Here is a 17,764-nt window from a genome sequence, read left to right as displayed (position 1 = left end):
CCGACTATCGGCAAACCCCCACCTTGCCCGCTGCACGATGGCTGAAGTTAGAGAAATGTCGAGGTTGAAGAGATTGCTCTAGCACGGTCTCCAAGAAATAATATGGTGTCAGATGGATGTCATGGTGGTGGCGTGTGCCGTACTCCTGGACGTGAATGCTTGTTCTATCCCATGCCACCCTACTATTCCCTACTACTTACTCCTACTATATAGTACGAGTATCGAGGATTCGAGGTGCTGGTTATGTACAACGAACACATTAACATATGGCTACAGTAAAAACACCCGCCCGACGCGTGAAGCATGTGAAGCTAGTACAAATAGTGTACTACTATTGTTGATTGGCCTCATCCGATAACCTGTTGCAATGAACGTGCAATTATGTATTCGGAAAATATTTTTTGCCTCGTCGCACCACTCACTCAGAGAAGCAACTCAAAAGCCATTCATAAATTTAGTAAGTTTATCACACGCATATCATTTTATTACATACAACAGGTCATCAACCCACATCGACAATGAGGATACATTATAAATACTAAAGTTTTCACCACACAACAAATAACAAGAAATGAAATGAACTTCAACTCAACCATTCCTCGGCGTTGAAAACGCTTGCTTTGAACCACAAGTGATTCTCTGGGACGGGCCATCGATTGTCGATCTGGAAACCAACGCAGGACTGATCATCCAGGCTGAAGCGGCCTACTATATCCCTACCAGGGTAGGGAACCACACAAATGTCCGAGGTATAGACACAGTTGCTTCTCATAAATGTGTCAACAGCAGTTGGATCACCTTTCACCATCATCGGATAGTTTTGTCCAAGGAAGAGCGAGTTTTCTCCAAGACTATCAATTCTGTACCAGGGAGAAGGAGTTGGCGCTAGCACACTAGTATCCATCCCGAATACCATGCAACGGGTGTTGGAATAGGTCCAGAGAGTGCGACCATGGGAGACACCTGCTTCCTTACCAGTAACATCATCAGTGGGCTGTATACACACAAGAAGAGGTGATCCATCAGAGTTAGTTGCCAGGCGCCACAGAGTATATGGGCGCTGCTCGTCCTCATGCTCGTGATCATCACCATCGTCATCTCCCCCTTGGTTATAAAAAATTTCAAGTATAGGTGGTGGGATGTTCACGGGACCTTGGAAACACAAGAAGAAGGTTAATTAGTAAAGGGAAACTTGCTAACCCGCATGCATGTGGATGAAACAATTATAGTTACGGTGGAAGACAAACGTACCGAAACTATGAGGATGCCATGCAAAAATAGTGCCACGAGTGGTGGCAGCAAACACAAGGCGCTCATATTGAATTGCATCACAGTACTCATCCGTGTACAGAAGCTGATTTTTGAGCAATATCCATCGAGTGAAACCATCAAGGAAGGCAACAAGCTTGTCAAAGATAGCAACAACATCATAGTCGCTGTAATTCCAAGAGCGGTTGGGAACTCGACAAATTGCTATCTTCCGTAGAAGACAGTCACCATGATCGTATTTGAACGTGCGTACATTACCGGTGTGCTCAACCTCTGGGCAGTGTGCTGAGATTTTTGGAAGTGGAACCCGGTGACGAGTGTACACATTCACAAGTTCCCACTCGCAGTTGGACCCAATGTAAACAACCCAATCTCCATTTGCGCCCGCCCAAGCGTTGCCCTCAAGCGATGGCAGCTTAACATCATACGTATCATTATCAAGCGGCATCAACTTGCACAGGGCGAGGCCTCCGTCGTGCCGGCGCCAGTCATCATCAGGGTCACGGCGAAGAAGATAGGGGAGATCAAACCGCTCCTTGACTCTTGGGTTCTTTGTAATGATGTTATTAGTTTAGTCGATAATGGGCTTGAACGAACCTGCCATGCTAGCCGAGGTGATGACATCGCACCGATCAATGAGTTCCTCCACCATGTCATCTTTCAGATCGGGGCAAGAATAACGGGGTCGTTTCTGGCCTTTTCCCTCCATGGAGAAGACGATCGAACAATGGCAGAAGAAAGGGTGAAGGGCTGAAGGAAAATGGAGGAGGGAGAGGAAGAGCGTGCGACAGCAGTTCCAAATCAAGAGGGAAAGGCGAAGAGTCGGTGGACGGTTGCGAGTTTGCCACGGTTCACGAAGAGGCGCCCCGGCCTACACGTCCGTTCGGAAATACTCCTATTACTCGCCATCGTCTCACTGATATGTTGGAATGGGACCACATGTCAATGAAACATGATGTGTAATTTCTCATGCAAAATGCGATCTGGCCGCGTTGGCCCGAGGTGCCGCATTAGTTATCGACCCTTATTTTTCTAATGGCGTGCCGATCAGTTTTGAAGCACGACTAACTGGTACTGTACGCAGAGAAAATATAAACTACTCTACCACTACTCCACCTCCAGTACTAGTAGTATAAAAAAGATATATAGGCTGGAGCTTGAGCGCTTTCTTGCTAAGGGCTGCCCACTTGCTTCTCATACTACCACCCTCTCTCCAGATCTAAAAAAGACGGCCCCTCTCTCCCTCCTCACCAGTGGTCACAGATCCACTGGGGAAGAAAAGGACGTGCAACATTGACGCACTCGTCGTCGGCGAGCGAGGTCACGCACTGACGACAAGGCCGTCCTCTTAGACCTAGCGCCCGCGCGGGATGGCCTCCGTCCCCAAGCTCACTGCCGTAGTGTGTGCGGAGGACGATGACCAAGAGCGAAGCCACTTCCCGCCGACCCTCAGGTATGCTACCTCTTTTCGAACCATAACCTTGTTCTATTGCCCCATCTGCCACGTCGTTGCATGTGGATCTTTTTCCACTCCACCATCTTCCCAATTTGCTATCCTCTGCTCTACTAGCCACGCAGACGAAAACCATAATTTGCACTATTAAAGGAAACCCTACTTCATGCAGACTAATCCATGTCTGGGTTGAATAAGGAAAGGAAGGGAGACTGTACTGTCCAAGAGAGTAGGCATCGAACCCGCATCTAGGTTGAAAAGGGGAAAATCAGTAGGTAAGGAACGAGTCTCGTGTCTCTTGGTTGAAGAAGGGTAGAAAGGCATGACAACGCAATAGAGAATGACCAGGTCGATCGGTTTGTTGTCCTCGCATAGGAAAAAGGTGGCTAAAGAGAGCAAAAATGGGACGTAATCCACATATGCTACCTGGATATTTGTTGCTCTGGGCAACCATACCTCCCTCACCACTCTGCGTCCATGGAGGTACATCATACTGGTGCGCCCACTGTCCGAATGGGCCTCCCATGCTCTTATTGCCACTTTTTTTTGCTGTTAGTATAACGCCAACAGTCAAGTCAAGCAATGCTATTGCTAAAGTGATGCCACATTTAACTAATGCCGCTCTCAGTCTAATGCCACCGATAAATTTAAGCAACGCCAGCAGTCTAAGGCATTCTAATGTTGTTGCACAACTAGTATACCAATGATGAAACTTGTTACTACCTTCAGATTTTTGCACTGTTAATGCTTATAGATTACATACCTCACTTTCATGAGATAAGTTAATTTTTTTGTAAAGTGTCACCAAAATGCCAAGGCGCTAATGTCATTTTATTTTGGTTAAACTGCACAGACAATTATGAAGACAAGAGGAAAGGTCAAGAGTGGGCGCCTCCTCCTCCGGCTGTTTTCTTGATTCGTTCGATCAAGTTTTTATGTTTGATCGATTATCAAGATTGGGATAGCAATTTTTAAGGTCCCCCCGAGTTCGAAATGATATTTACCTTGGAGGTACATGGTTTGCAATTGTTTTATACTGTCATTAGTTAATAATGCTAGTTACCTTCAGACTTTTGTATTTGGTTTAATGCTCATGCAGAGCTAGTATACCAATGCTGAAACTTGTTACCTTTACATTTTGTATTGTTAATTCTTATAGAAACCTTCCAGTGCTAGAGTTTATTGAAATCTGGTCGGTAAAACCATTGTACTGTACCCTGTAATAAACTAACTACTCTACTGTTGCACTAGCGACTGGATTAGTGTATATTAGTAGTATTCGAATGGTGTTGCATTAGCGTATGGACATAAATAAAGTGTGGCAAGCTTTCCCAGATATGTGCTCAAGAAAACTACTACCTGTTTTTCTAAATACTAGACGTTTGGGTACTTTAAATTGAACCAAGAAAATGTCTTATATTAAGGAACAAAGGGTGTAGAGTTCACTCAAATTATCCCGGTAAAGCTAGTCACACCCTTGTTAAAATTAATGTTCATTATGTTATCAGAGGAGATCTGTATGTTTGTCTCTAATGCCAGTCGACTACATACCTGGCATCATGATGTAATGTTAAGTCATTTCCTTTTGTACAGTGTCACTGAATTGTCAAGGCGGTGATGGCATTTTATTTTAGTAGAACTGCACAAAATCTGCTTAAAAGAAGAGGAAAGGTCAGGAATGGCTCAGTTTTTCAGAAAAAACTATGTATGCCTTCCTGACATCAGCCGCTATTGCTTTATTTATTCCTTCAAACAAGTGGTTAGAAACAGTCTTGCTACCTTTTCCCATTATGAAATTGGAATGCTTATATTGGTGAGTCTATGCTTCAACTAGTGCCACTTTTAGAGTAATCACACTTTCAATATCTATGCAAACAGGGATGCTCGATTTTAGTGGAACTGCACAAAAAGTCCAACTAGTTTAACATTAGGAGCATGTTTTTTTCCAAACCTTTATATCCAATTGGTGGCACTATGAGCTGTTCATTACGAAGGTACATGGTTTGCTACTATCTTGCTACTCTTTTTGTACTGTCATTAGATAGTAATACTAGTGGTTTGCATGTGAATTTATTAGCAGGGTGGACCTACATTGGAGGTGCAGGATAGGATTCAATGATTGGATGCTCAATTTCGGTTGTATTGATTTCACCTCTTCCATCACTGCGAACATGGATATCCTTGGTCTGATGAAGAATATGCGCTATATTTTTGCTCTGAACCAACAAATCAATTCAGTATGAAATTGTCCAGGGCAAAACATAACTGTATCAGATTGTCCAGTGCAGAACATGACAGATGCTAAGCAGAAGAGACATGTTTAAACTGAAAATACAAGGTGTGGTATATGTTTACTAGCTGCTTGATATTTGTGCAGACAGAGATGTCTGCCCGTTGCTATTTGGCAAACAAACAAAGTGTCCGCAATTTTGGTTGAACTGCACAAAAGAATAGTATAGTCACTGCATGCAGTGCCATTTGAAAATAGACACAGAAAGATTGGATAGTCACTTCATGGACTGCAGAAAAGTAGTACTGTACTATTTATTGGCCAACACTAGGTGTTTCATTGCTTTGGTCTGATTATACAATGGGCATCATTTTGCCTAAGTTAAAGTTTGTATTCCGAAAATAGTCTCACGGTGTGATCGAGAGAAGACCAAATCATATTGCAGTGGATGTTCCTCCATCATGTGTTGTTCATTCTCATGGTTCCATCTGTTGGTGAAACCACTTACGTTTGCAAGAGGAATTGTAGACTTCACAAACAAATTTGTCTTTCAGTCTGTACTGAATGTTGGCCAAGAGAAGCATCCATGTTAGTAGGAAGAACATATGTTTTTTCTAGATCTCTGCTTTTGAAGCTACATATTTGTATATGATTTTTTATTGTATATCTTAATATTTTTGTTGTTGATTTGTTATTGTATATATTAATATTTTTGTATATAAACTTGGTCAAAGTTTGTAAAGCTTGACTTTGACCAAAGCTAATATGAGAACTAAATAAAAATGGTGGGAGTACCGCCTTTCCGGTTTGCAGGCTTAATTCGAACCTCTCACCAACCAAGGTACTCCCTCCGTCCGGGATTTATTAGTTCCGTGAGCAAAGCAGCAAGATCAAGGCATGGAAATAATTAATGGCATGCAGAAGTTTAAGCCTAATTAATCCCAGTGATTTAAGTGGCTGCATGCGTGCCCTCGGCTGCGACTCGTTCCATGCTGCTTCGTGTACTGCCTGCGAGCGATTTTGAGTGCCTGCATGCAACCGACCATAATTAAGGCAGCTAACTCATGCGAAAAAGATACACTTTAAATCCGTGGAATCATTATTGACAAGGAGGGAGATGATTCGAGTGCACTCGTTTGACTGCCATGCCGGCGTGCGACCCAGATGGGACGGGATGGCACAGTCATAATTTCAGTTTCTCTAGTTTTCCACGGTAAGCTGGCACGCTAAGCCATTATGCATTGAATTCCGATGACCGTCGCGCTACCTTCCGCCTATAAGTACTGTTTCCCGGCCTTCTCAGGTGCCACCGTGACCCAACTCACCATATCCTCATAAGCCCCGACCGGCCCGACGTCGCTCGCCACGTCCGCCATGCCCCCGCCCGTCCGCGGTAGGCGACGCCGGAGGCGGTCACCGCCGGAACTAGTGTTCAGGTTTTCACCGGAAGGCAAACGGAGGGAGGAGGCGTTCTATCTATCTTTAGATGGCAATGCGGAGATCGAGGAGTTGTTGGAGCGCGACCGCATGGCGGAGGAGCAGGAGTTGTTGGAGCGCGACCGCCTGGCGGAGTAGCAGCATATCGCCGATTTGCGCCGCCAGCGGGACATGGAGCAGCAGCGCACCGACGCTCTGAGTCGCAAGCAGAGCGCCCGCAACTGCGCCGACTACGTGGAGGCTGGCGCCCAACAAATAGCCCTGGAGGCTGTCGGACACGCACGCGTTCGCGACCCCGATTTTTCCTACCAGCTCGTCAAGTGGGTTTCCTACTTGGAAGCCGAAGCTTCGGTGGACCACGCCGGCATGGAAAGGGCCAACGTGCGCTAGCAACACGCCCTATCGCACCTCTTGCAGGTCCGAGGCGAGGCACACGACGCCGCTGCCGGCGTTTAGCGTGTACCACAGATGGCGGCCGACATCGTCTAGTTAGCTAAGAGTAAGTTAGTACTTGTATGCTACTAGAGTATTAGTGGGAGTAGATAGTTAACTTGGCTATGATGGTTGTCAACGTGGAAGTTCAGTACTCTATATGTGGATCAGACCTGTTACTTTGCTCTGAATGTTGAACTTTCCGTTTGAATGTATGGAATGGGATGTTATTTTTTGAAATGGGTTGTATTTGTCCTCCACGGGTTTAGAGGCTGACTTGTGGGCCTAGCAAGTTGATGTGTACACAATCAGGAGATGATTGTATGTGGAGAGGATGAGAGCAGGGACCCGCCAAGGTCATGGCAGTATGCAAGAAAGTGCCTCCTTATTTCAAGCCAATAAAAAATGGCTCCTCCTAGTGGATTTCTGACATCTGGGTCCCATGCCATTGTCAACATAGTCAATAAACGAGAGAATCGCACAACGAGCGGCTGGCACCAGGGACCCAGCAGCTCGCCCAGTTATTTTTGTTTTGGGTTAATTTGATAAATTCCACTCCAAATCTGGTGTATCCGAGAAATGCTACTCCAATTTCCAAACTTTGAAAAATGCCATTTCATGCCATTTCTAGTGGCATTTTTCGAAGTCTGGAGTGGCGTTTTTCAAAGTTTGCAAACTGCAGTGGCATTTTTCAAAGTTTGCAAAAATTGCAGTGGCATTTTTCAAAGTTTGGAAATTGCAGTGGCATTTTTATGAATCGCCATAATTGGAGTGGCATTTATCTAATTTGTTTTTGAGACGGAAGCAGGGTGTCAACTGGGCTGCGCGGGACACTCTGGCCTGTCTATACAACCTTTTCTTTTATGTTTACCACAGACCAGCCCAATAGTTTTTTTTTCTTTCTGAAAATGGCTAGCCCAGTTCTTTTGTGATTTGTCAAGTAAGTCGCTTTATCAGGCCTATTGGGCTGCAAATCTTTCAAGAGGAGGAGAGCTTCATTCGGCTGGCCAAGAAAATGTCCTATCAGTAATGAGAAATGGGCTGTACATTTTTAAAACACATCAAACCGGCAATTATTTTCAAATATCTTTTTCCATTTCGAGATTTTAAATTGCATTGATTTTTATGCGTGGAAAATTTATTGGATTTTAATATACATTTATTTTAAAAATCAGTTTGAATGTGACTCGAAATTTCGGGATTAAAAATAGTTCAGACCGCACCAAAATATGCAAAATTTCTTATAATTTTTTAATCGTGCCCACAATATGGGCTGTAATGCTAACATAAAGAATATGGGCTCCAAAAAAACCCGTAAGAATTAGCAAATGGGCTGTAAATTATTTGAAATAATGGCAGATGGGCTGTATGCTGTTTTCCACAGATTTGAGGCTTTCGACAGATGGCCTGTATACTGTTGGATGTCCATCCAACGGCCGTCGTGCTTCTTCAATCTCTGCTCTTCCTGCTCCAGCCGCTCAAACAAGCGCCAGCGGGACTGCCTACTCCCTCCTCCCCGCAGCCGGCTGTGCTGCCACGTAGGCCTCACCGCCCCATCGTACTCCCATCGCTGGCCTAGCCATCCCTCTACTCACCCACACCTGCTGTTATTGTCCGGCGACGGCAGACAAATCAGTAAAACCTCGTACAGTCGTACTCCCCTCCGCGTGGGAAACAAAAACAACGGCCGAGTCTTCCCTGCCTCCGTGTCGTTCCCTTCCTAGGCCTCGCCGTCGTCCACCGCCCTGGTGCTCTCGACGTGGCGTGGTCAGCATGGTCAACGACCGACATGCATCTGAAGTGGACTGTACATGGAGAGGCTGACAGATGGGTCCATGGCCACACGCAAGGAAATGCCTCCTTATTACGCGCAAAATAATGATTTCCTCCACCTGACATCTGGGACCCACCGAAACGACCTCTGTATTTCGCGAAAAAGGCGTTACCGCCGTTGACAGCTCAGACCCACCAGCTATATCTTCGCACGCAAGGAAGTGCCTCCTTATTACGCACAAAAAATGAATACCCCCTGCTAGCTGGGACCCACCTTGGTGAGAGGCTGACTTGTGGGCCTACTAAGTTGACAGGGATGGAGGGCTTTGTCAACTTAGTCAATATGCACGATTCTAGCTCCAGTGACCGTACGATGTCCATCAAACGGCCGTAGTGCTTCTTCAACCTCTGGTCTTCTTGCTCCAGCCGCCCAAACCAGCGCCGGTCGTGCCTCGTGCTCGTGCCTCCCATGGCCGGCTGCGATGCGGCGAAGGCTTCACCGCCCCTACTACTCTCACCGCTGGCCAGGCCATCCCTCTACTCACCCACACCCCCTGTTATTCTGCGGCGACGGCAGCCTCACACCACAGCGAACCCGTGAACCCTTGTACTCCTCTACGCGTGGGCATCCACTGCCGCGTCTTCCCTGGCTCTGCGTCGTCCCCTTCCTAGGCCTTGCCGTCGTCCACCACCGTGGCGCTCTCGGCGCGGCGTGGTCAATGTGGTCAACGACCGACTTCCATCGGAAGAGTACTGTGCGTGGAGACGCTGACAGCTGGGTCCATGGCCGCAGCAAGGAAGTGCTCCTTATTACGCGCAAAATAATTATTCCTCCACCTGACAGCAGGGACCCATCGGACGGGCCACCGTATTTCGCGAAAAAAACGTTTGCCCCTGACTGATGGGACCCACCAGCTACATCTTCGCATGCAAGGAAGTGCCTGACAGTCGGGACCCACCTGGTCGAAGCGTACGTAGCGTTGTCATTCTGGTCATGAACGTGTACGCACATATATACTGGTCGATGTAGAGGCGCGCACGTGTCGTAGTAGAGGCGTGCACGTAGCATGTACACGTACATACATCGGCCAAGGTGCAAGAAAGAAAATACGGCCACGTATGTGCACATACGGGCGGGGTCTCGAACGCCTACTCGCGCATATGTACGGCCAGGGCTCGTGTACACGGCTGGGTCAGAACGGAGAAACAGTGTTATCGTCGTATTCATGGGGAGGCAACGGAATGCGTCGTGTTCATGGGGAGGCAACGGAATGCGTCGTGTTCATGGGGAGGCAACGGAATGCGTCGTGTTCATCGGGAGGGCTTGGACGGAACAGGCGATGGAAACGAGGCCTGGTGTACCGCAGAACGGAGGAAACGGCCTTGTGTTCGACCGGCCACGTTTGAAATGGGATCCTATTGATCGGGAGGGGTCTGGCATACCGCAAAATGGAGGAAACGGACCTCCTACGGTCGAAACGGGGGTCCTGTTGATCGGGAGGGGTGTGGCGTACCACAAAACGCAGGAAACGGACTTATGTTGGAGCGCTACGGTCGAAACGGGGGTCCTGTTCATCGGCAGGGGTGTGGCGTACCGCAAAACAGGACTCCACGGGATACTGTTCATCTCCACCATCGACCCCCTCCAGCCTCCACGAGCTATTGTTCATCCACCGTCGACCTCCTCCAGCCTCCACCTGCGACTATTCATCCACGGGCTCCTGTTCATCCAGCCTCCACCGCGCGCTACTCCACCGGCTACTGTTCAACCTCCCCTCTCCACGGGCTCCTGTTCAACCACCCCTCCATGGGCTACTGTTCATCCTGCCCTCCACCGTCTACTGTTCATCCTGCCCTCCACGGGGTGGTCCTGTTCATCCAGCCCCAACCGGCTCGATCGATCGGGGTCCTGTTCATCCAGAGGCAACACCACGGGGTCCTGTTCATCCACCCTCACCGGGAACTGTTCATCCAACCCCCCCGCAACACTCACTGTTCATCCATAGGCAGCATCGATCGGCTTCAGTTAGCAGCAATAGCGATGGAATCGCTCGATCGGGTTCAGTTAACAACCATCGATTGATCGCTCGGGTTTAGTAACGCGTAGCCTGCAGTGCAATCGCTCGGGTTCAGTTAAAGCCCAACGCCTCACTCGGGTTTAGTTAGAGCCAACGCCTCGCACACACGCGCGTACGTGTACAAGAGAAACGCGCATCGCTCGGCCCCCGACCTCCCACCGTAACCGGGAACTCCCTGAAATTTTCCTCCCCATCGCTTCTACCATGGTTTTTTCCGTCATGGATGGCCCAAAGAATGTCATGCAGCTGTGTCTCTGGCCCGCCCAGGACGAAAATCCCATTTTCTGTCATGATTTTTTGTCATAGAAGTAGGAGCCCACCACATCTATGATGATACCGGGTTTTGTCACAATTATACTCATAGAAGTGTCATATGTATGACAAATTTTTTTTTCGTTCGGCCCAAAATGTCACGGATGTGTCTTTTTTTTTGTAGTGATACTAGGGATCAAACCCTAACAAAACTAACTCGATTACATGATAAATCTCATCCAACCCATCACCGTCCAGCAAGCCTACGATGGATTTACTCACGCACGGCGGTGAGCATCATGAAATTGGTGATGGAGGATGGTTGATGACGACGATGGTGACGGATTCCCCTCTCCGGAGCGCCGAACGGACTCCAGATCAGCCCTCCCGAGAGAGTTTAGGGCTTGGCGATGGCTCCCTATCATAAAACACGATGAATCCTTCTCCCTGATTTTTTCTCCCTGAAAGTAAATATATGGAGTCAGGGTTGAGGTAGGTGGAGTGTCAGGGGGCCCACGAGGCAGGGGGCATGCCCCCCACCCTCATGGACAGGTGGAGGCCCCCCTGACGTGGATCTTCCTTCCAGTTTTTTTATATATTCCAAAATAATATTCCATTGATTTCAAGGTCATTCCGAGAACTTTTATTTCTGCACAAAAATAACACCATGGCAATTCTGCTGAAAACAGCGTCAGTCGGGTTAGTTCCATTCAAATCATGCAAGTTAGAGTCCAAAACAAGGGCAACAGTGTTTGGAAAAGTAGATACGACGGAGACGTGTCAACTCCCTGATGACCAAAAAGTATAGGGGATCTATCGTAGTCCTTTGGATAAGTAAGAGTGTTGAACCCAATGAGGAGCAGAAGGAAATGATAAGCGGTTTCCAGTAAGGTATTCTATGCAAGTACTGAAATAAGTGGTAATAGATAGTTTTGTGATAGGATAATTTGTAACGAGCAACAAGTAACAATGGTAATAAAGTGCAGCAAGGTGGCCCAATCCTTTTTGTAGCAAAGGACAAGCCTGGACAAACTCTTATATAGAGAAAAGCGCTCCTGAGGACACATGGGAATATCTTCAAGCTAGTTTTCATCACGCTCATATGATTCACGTTCGGTACTTTGATAATTTGGTATGTGGGTGGACCGGTGCTTGGGTACTACCCTTACTTGGACAAGCTTCCCACTTATGATTAACCTCTATTGCAAGCATCCGCAAGCACAACAAAAGTATTAAGGTAAACCTAACCATAGCATGAAACATATAGATCCAAATCAGCCCCTTACGAAGCAACGCATAAACTAGGGTTTAAGCTTCTGTCACTCTAGCAACCCATCATCTACTTATTACTTCTCAATGCCTTCCTCTAGGCCCAAATAATGGTGAAGTGTCATGTAGTCGACGTTCACATAACACCACTAGAGGAGAGACAACATACATCTTATCAAAATATCGAACGAATACCAAATTCACATGACTACTAATAACAAGACTTCTCCCATGTCCTCAGGAACAAAAGTAACTACTCACAGAGCATAAACATGTTCATAATCAGAGGGGTATTAATATGCATATAGCATCTGAACATATGATTTCCACCAATTAATCCAACTAGCATCAACTACAATGAGTAATTAACACTACTAGCAACCTACTAGCACCAATCCCAGACTTGGAGATAAGAATTGGATACAAGAGATGAACTAGGGTTTTGAGAGGAGATGGTGCTGATGAAGATGTTGATGGAGATTGCCCTCTCCCGATGAGAGGAGCGTTCATGATGACTATGGCGATGATTTTTCCCTCCGGGAGGAAAGTTTCCCCGACAGAACAGCTCCGCCAGAACCCTAGATTGGTTCCGCCAAGGTTATGCCTCGTGGCGGCGGAGTTTCATCCGAGAAGATGGATTATGATTTTTTCCCACCGAAAGACTTAATATAGAAGAAGATGGCCATCGGAGGGCCACCAGGGGGCCCAGGAGGTAGGGGGCGCGCCCAGGGGGGTAGGGCGCGCCCCCACCCTCGTGGGCAGGGTGCGCCCCCTGGTGAATCTCTTCCGCTGAGTATTTTTTATATATTCTGAAAATGTCTTCCGTGAAGTTTCAGGACTTTTGGAGCTGTGCAGAATAGGTCTCTAATATTTGCTCCTTTTCTAGCCCAGAATCCCAGCTGCCGACATTCTCCCTCTTCATGTAAACCTTGTAAAATAAGAGAGAATAGGCATAAGTCTTGTGACATGTGTAATAACAACCCATAATGCAATAAATATCGATATAAAAGCATGTTGCAAAATGGACGTATCAACTCCCCCAAGCTTAGACCTCGCTTGTCCTCAAGCGAAAAGCCAAAATCGAAAAAATATGTCCACATGTTTAGAGATAGAGGTGTCGATAAAAATAAAATATGGACATGAGGGCATCATGATCATTCTTAGAACAACAACTTATATAATTCTTGCCATATGATTTCTTATGCTAAAGTAATAATTCAATCACAATTTCAAGTATGAATCGTAAACTTCATTGAAAACTAACAAACTATAATCTCAGTCATTGGAGCACTTGCAATTTATCATAACATAGGAAAGAGTCAATATATTAGAGCTTTTCAGCAGGTCCATATACTCAACTATCATATAATCTTTCACAATTGCTGAGACTCACGCAATACTTAGGGGTATGAAGTTTTAATCGAACACAGAGAAAGATAGGGGCTTATAGTTTTGCCTCCCAACGTTTTACCTCAAGGGTAATGTCAACAGTAATAGTTCATGAAAACTCACATCCAATTAGCCATATATACCAGGATCTTTCCAACATACTATGCTTGCCAAAGGATAAAATGTAAAAAGCAAAGGTGAAGATCACCATGACTCTTATGCAATGTAGGAGATAAAAGAAAAAAATAGGCCCTTCGCAGAGGGAAGCAGAGGTTGTCATGCGCTTTTATAGTTGGATGCACAAAATCTTAATGCGAAAGAACGTCACTTTATATTGCCACTTGTAATATGGACCTTTATTATGCAGTCTATCGCTTTTATTTCTTCCATATCACACGATCGTACAAAGCTTATTTTCTCCCACACTAATAAGTCATACATATTTAGAGAGCAATTTTTATTGCTTTGTACCGATGAAAACTTACTTGGAGGATCTTACTCAATCCATAGGTAGGTATGGTGGACTCTCATGGCAAGACTGGTTTAAGGGTATTTAGAAGCACAAGTAGTATCTCTACTTAGTGCGATGAATTTTGCTAGCACGAGGGGGAAAGGCAAGCTCAACCATGTTGGATGATCCATGACAATAAAATTTATCTCAGATGTAAGAAAACATAACCCATTACGTTGTCTTCCTTGTCCAACGTCAACTCTTTAGCATGTCATATTTTAATGAGTGCTCACAATCATAAAAGATGTCCAAGATAGTATATCTATATGTGAAGACCTCTCTCTCTTTATTACTTCCTATTAATTGCAATGATGACCAAAACTATGCTTGTCAACTCTCAACAACTTTTATTCATCATACTTTTTCTATGAGAGCTCATTACTCTCCATAAGACTCACATGATCTCTTTGTTTCTTTTTATTTCTTTCTCTTTTCTTTTATTCACTTAAGATCATGGCAAAATAATCAAGCCCTTGACTCAACACTAATCTTTATTATATAGCTCATGGACTCGATTACATAGAAGAATTATAAAGCAAAACTCACGACTAGATCATACTAAGAACTTTTATTTTACTAGATCAAGATATTACCAAAAGGATCGAACTAAGAAAAACGGTAAAGATAAAAGTGATGGTGATACGATACCGGGGCACTCCCCCAAGCTTGGTAGTTGCCAAGGGGAGTGCCCATACCAGATACTTAATTCTTCTTTGTTGGTGAAGAAGGTGGAGTCGTTGATGATGGATAGTCGCACATCGAGCGTAGGAGGTCTTCTAACTTGCGGATAACGCCCTTGAGTGCGATGATATGCTCCTTCAACAAAATATTTTCACGTGTGAGATATTTATTTTGTATACTAGCTAAATCAATCATCTTGAAAGCTTCGATCTCTGTTGGGGTAAGAAGATTGTGATCAAGTTGAAGGGTGTCTTCTATTGCCGGCACTTGGTCCCCCATGGCTTCCTTGATCCCTTCATCCTTGTTGATCTCCGTGGGTTCTTCTCTCTTCAGCTCTATCTTCATTAGCCATGCATCGTTGCCCTCATGGTTGGAGGAGGAGGGAGACGACATAGTGCCTGGCCTTGACAACCCTGACAGAAAACAGCTTGAAACAAAGACAGGAGATTTTTGTGTGATACGGGAGTCAAAACCCCCGGGAGATTATATAATGAATTTTTACCGACCAAAATACGTGTCGTGTATGAAAATGGAGTCCGGAGAGCACACGAGGTGCCCACGAGGTAGGGGGGCGCGCCCAGGAGGGTAGGGCGCGCCCTCCACCCTCGTGTCCTTCCTGGACTACTACTTATTTTTCTATTTTTCTAAATATTCCAAAACGGAGAAATATTGCCTTAAAAACTGTTTTGGAGTCGGTTTGCTTACCGTACCACATACCTATTCCATTTCGGAGTCTGAAACGTTCCGGAAAGTGTCCCTTATGTATTCCTCCGGGGTTACGGTTACAATAATATTGGTTTCAACATTTATGGGACTACCTGAGATATAATGTTTGATTCTTTGACCGTTCACCACCTTCGGATTTGTGCCTTCGAAGTTGTTGATTTTTATGGCACCGGGATGATAGACCTCCTCGATAATGTAAGGATCTTCCCATTTAAAGAGAAGTTTTCCTGCAAAAAATCTTAAATGAGAGTTGTATAGCAATACATAATCACCTACATTAAAATCACGCTTTTGTATCCTTTTGTCATGCCATCTTTTAACTTTTTCTTTAAACAACTTGGCATTTTCATAGGCTTGGGTTCTCCATTCATCAAGTGAGCTAATATCAAATAATCTCTTCTCACCGGCAAGTTTGAAATCATAATTGAGTTCTTTAATAGCCCAATATGCTTTGTGTTCTAGTTTGAGAGGTAAGTGACATGCTTTTCCATAAACCATTTCATATGGAGACATACCCATAGGATTTTTATATGCAGTTCTATAGGCCCATAATGCATCATCAAGTTTCTTGGACCAATTCTTTCTAGATCTATTAACAGTCTTTTGCAAAATTAATTTGAGCTCTCTATTACTCAATTCTACTTGACCACTATACTGTTGGTGATAATGAGATGCAATTCTATGATTAACATCATATTTAGCAAGCATTTTATGAAAAGCACCATGAATAAAAGGTGAACCACCATCAGTCATTAAATATCTAGGGACTCCAAATCTTGGAAAAATAACTTCTTTAAGCATTTTAATAGTGTTATAATCAGCACTACTAGTTGGAATAGCTTCTACCCACTTAGTAACGTAATCAACAACAACTAAAATATGTGTATATCCATTAGAGGAAGGAAAGGGTCCCATATAGTCAAAGCCCCAAACATCAAATGGTTCAATAACAAGTGAATAATTCATAGACATTTCTTGACGTCTACTAATATTACCAATTCTTTGACATTCAACACAAGATAGGACAAACTTACGGGCATCCTTGAAGAGAGTAGGCCAATAAAAACCAGATTGTAATACCTTATGGGCAGTTCTATCTCCAGCATGGTGTCCTCCATAAGCTTCGGAGTGACACTTGCGTAGGATTTGTTCCTGTTCATGCTCAGGTACACAACGTCTAATAACACCATCTACTCCTTCTTTATAAAGATGTGGGTCATCCCAAAAGTAATGCCTCAAATCATAGAAGAACCTTTTCTTTTGCTGGTATGTGAAACTAGGTGGTATAAACTTAGCAACAATGTAATTAGCAAAATCAACATACCATGGAGTAGTATGAGAAGCATTTATGACATTTAATTGCTCATCAGGAAAGCTATCATCTATAGGAAGTGGGTCATCAAGCACATTTTCTAACCTAGACAAGTTGTCTGCAACGGGGTTCTCAGCCCCCTTTCTATCAACAATATGTAAGTCAAATTCTTGTAGCAAGAGAACCCATCTAATAAGTCTAGGTTTAGCATCTTTCTTTTCCATGAGATATTTAATAGCAGCATGATCAGTGTGAATAGTTACTTTAGAATCAACAATATAAGGTCTGAACTTATCACAAGCAAATACAACCGCTAAGAATTCTTTTTCAGTAGTAGCATAATTTCTTTGAGCATTGTCTAGGGTTTTACTAGCATATTGAATAACGTTTAATTTCTTAAACTCTTTGTCCTAGAACAACACTATCGGTGTCAAAACCGGCGGATCTCGGGTAGGGGGTCCTAAACTGTGCGTCTAAGGCAGATGGTAACAGAAGGCAGGGGACCCGATGTTTTACCCAGGTTTGGGCCCTCTTGATGGAGGTAAAACCCTACGTCCTGCTTGATTTATTCTTGATGATATGAGTATTACAAGAGTTGATCTACCACGACATCGGAGAGGCTAAACCCTAGAAGCTAGCCTATGGTATGATTGTATGTTGTCATATGGACTAAAACCCTCCGGTTTATCTAGACACCGGAGGGGGCTAGGGTTACACAAGGTCGGTTACAAAGGAGGAGATATCCATATCCGTACTGCCTAGCTTGCCTTCCACGCCAAGTAGAGTCCCATGCGGACACGATACGAAGTCTTCAATCTTGTATCTTCATAGTCCAATAGTCTGGCCAAAATATAGTCCGGCTGTCCAGAGACCCCCTAATCCAGGACTCCCTCAGTAGCCCCTGAACCAGGCTTCAATGACGGTGAGTCTGGCACACAGTATTGTCTTCGGC

This window comes from Triticum dicoccoides, chromosome 3A (genome assembly GCF_002162155.2).
Source record: "Triticum dicoccoides isolate Atlit2015 ecotype Zavitan chromosome 3A, WEW_v2.0, whole genome shotgun sequence".
Taxonomy (NCBI): Eukaryota; Viridiplantae; Streptophyta; class Magnoliopsida; order Poales; family Poaceae; genus Triticum; species Triticum dicoccoides.
Note: the sequence above shows the minus strand (reverse complement) of the source record.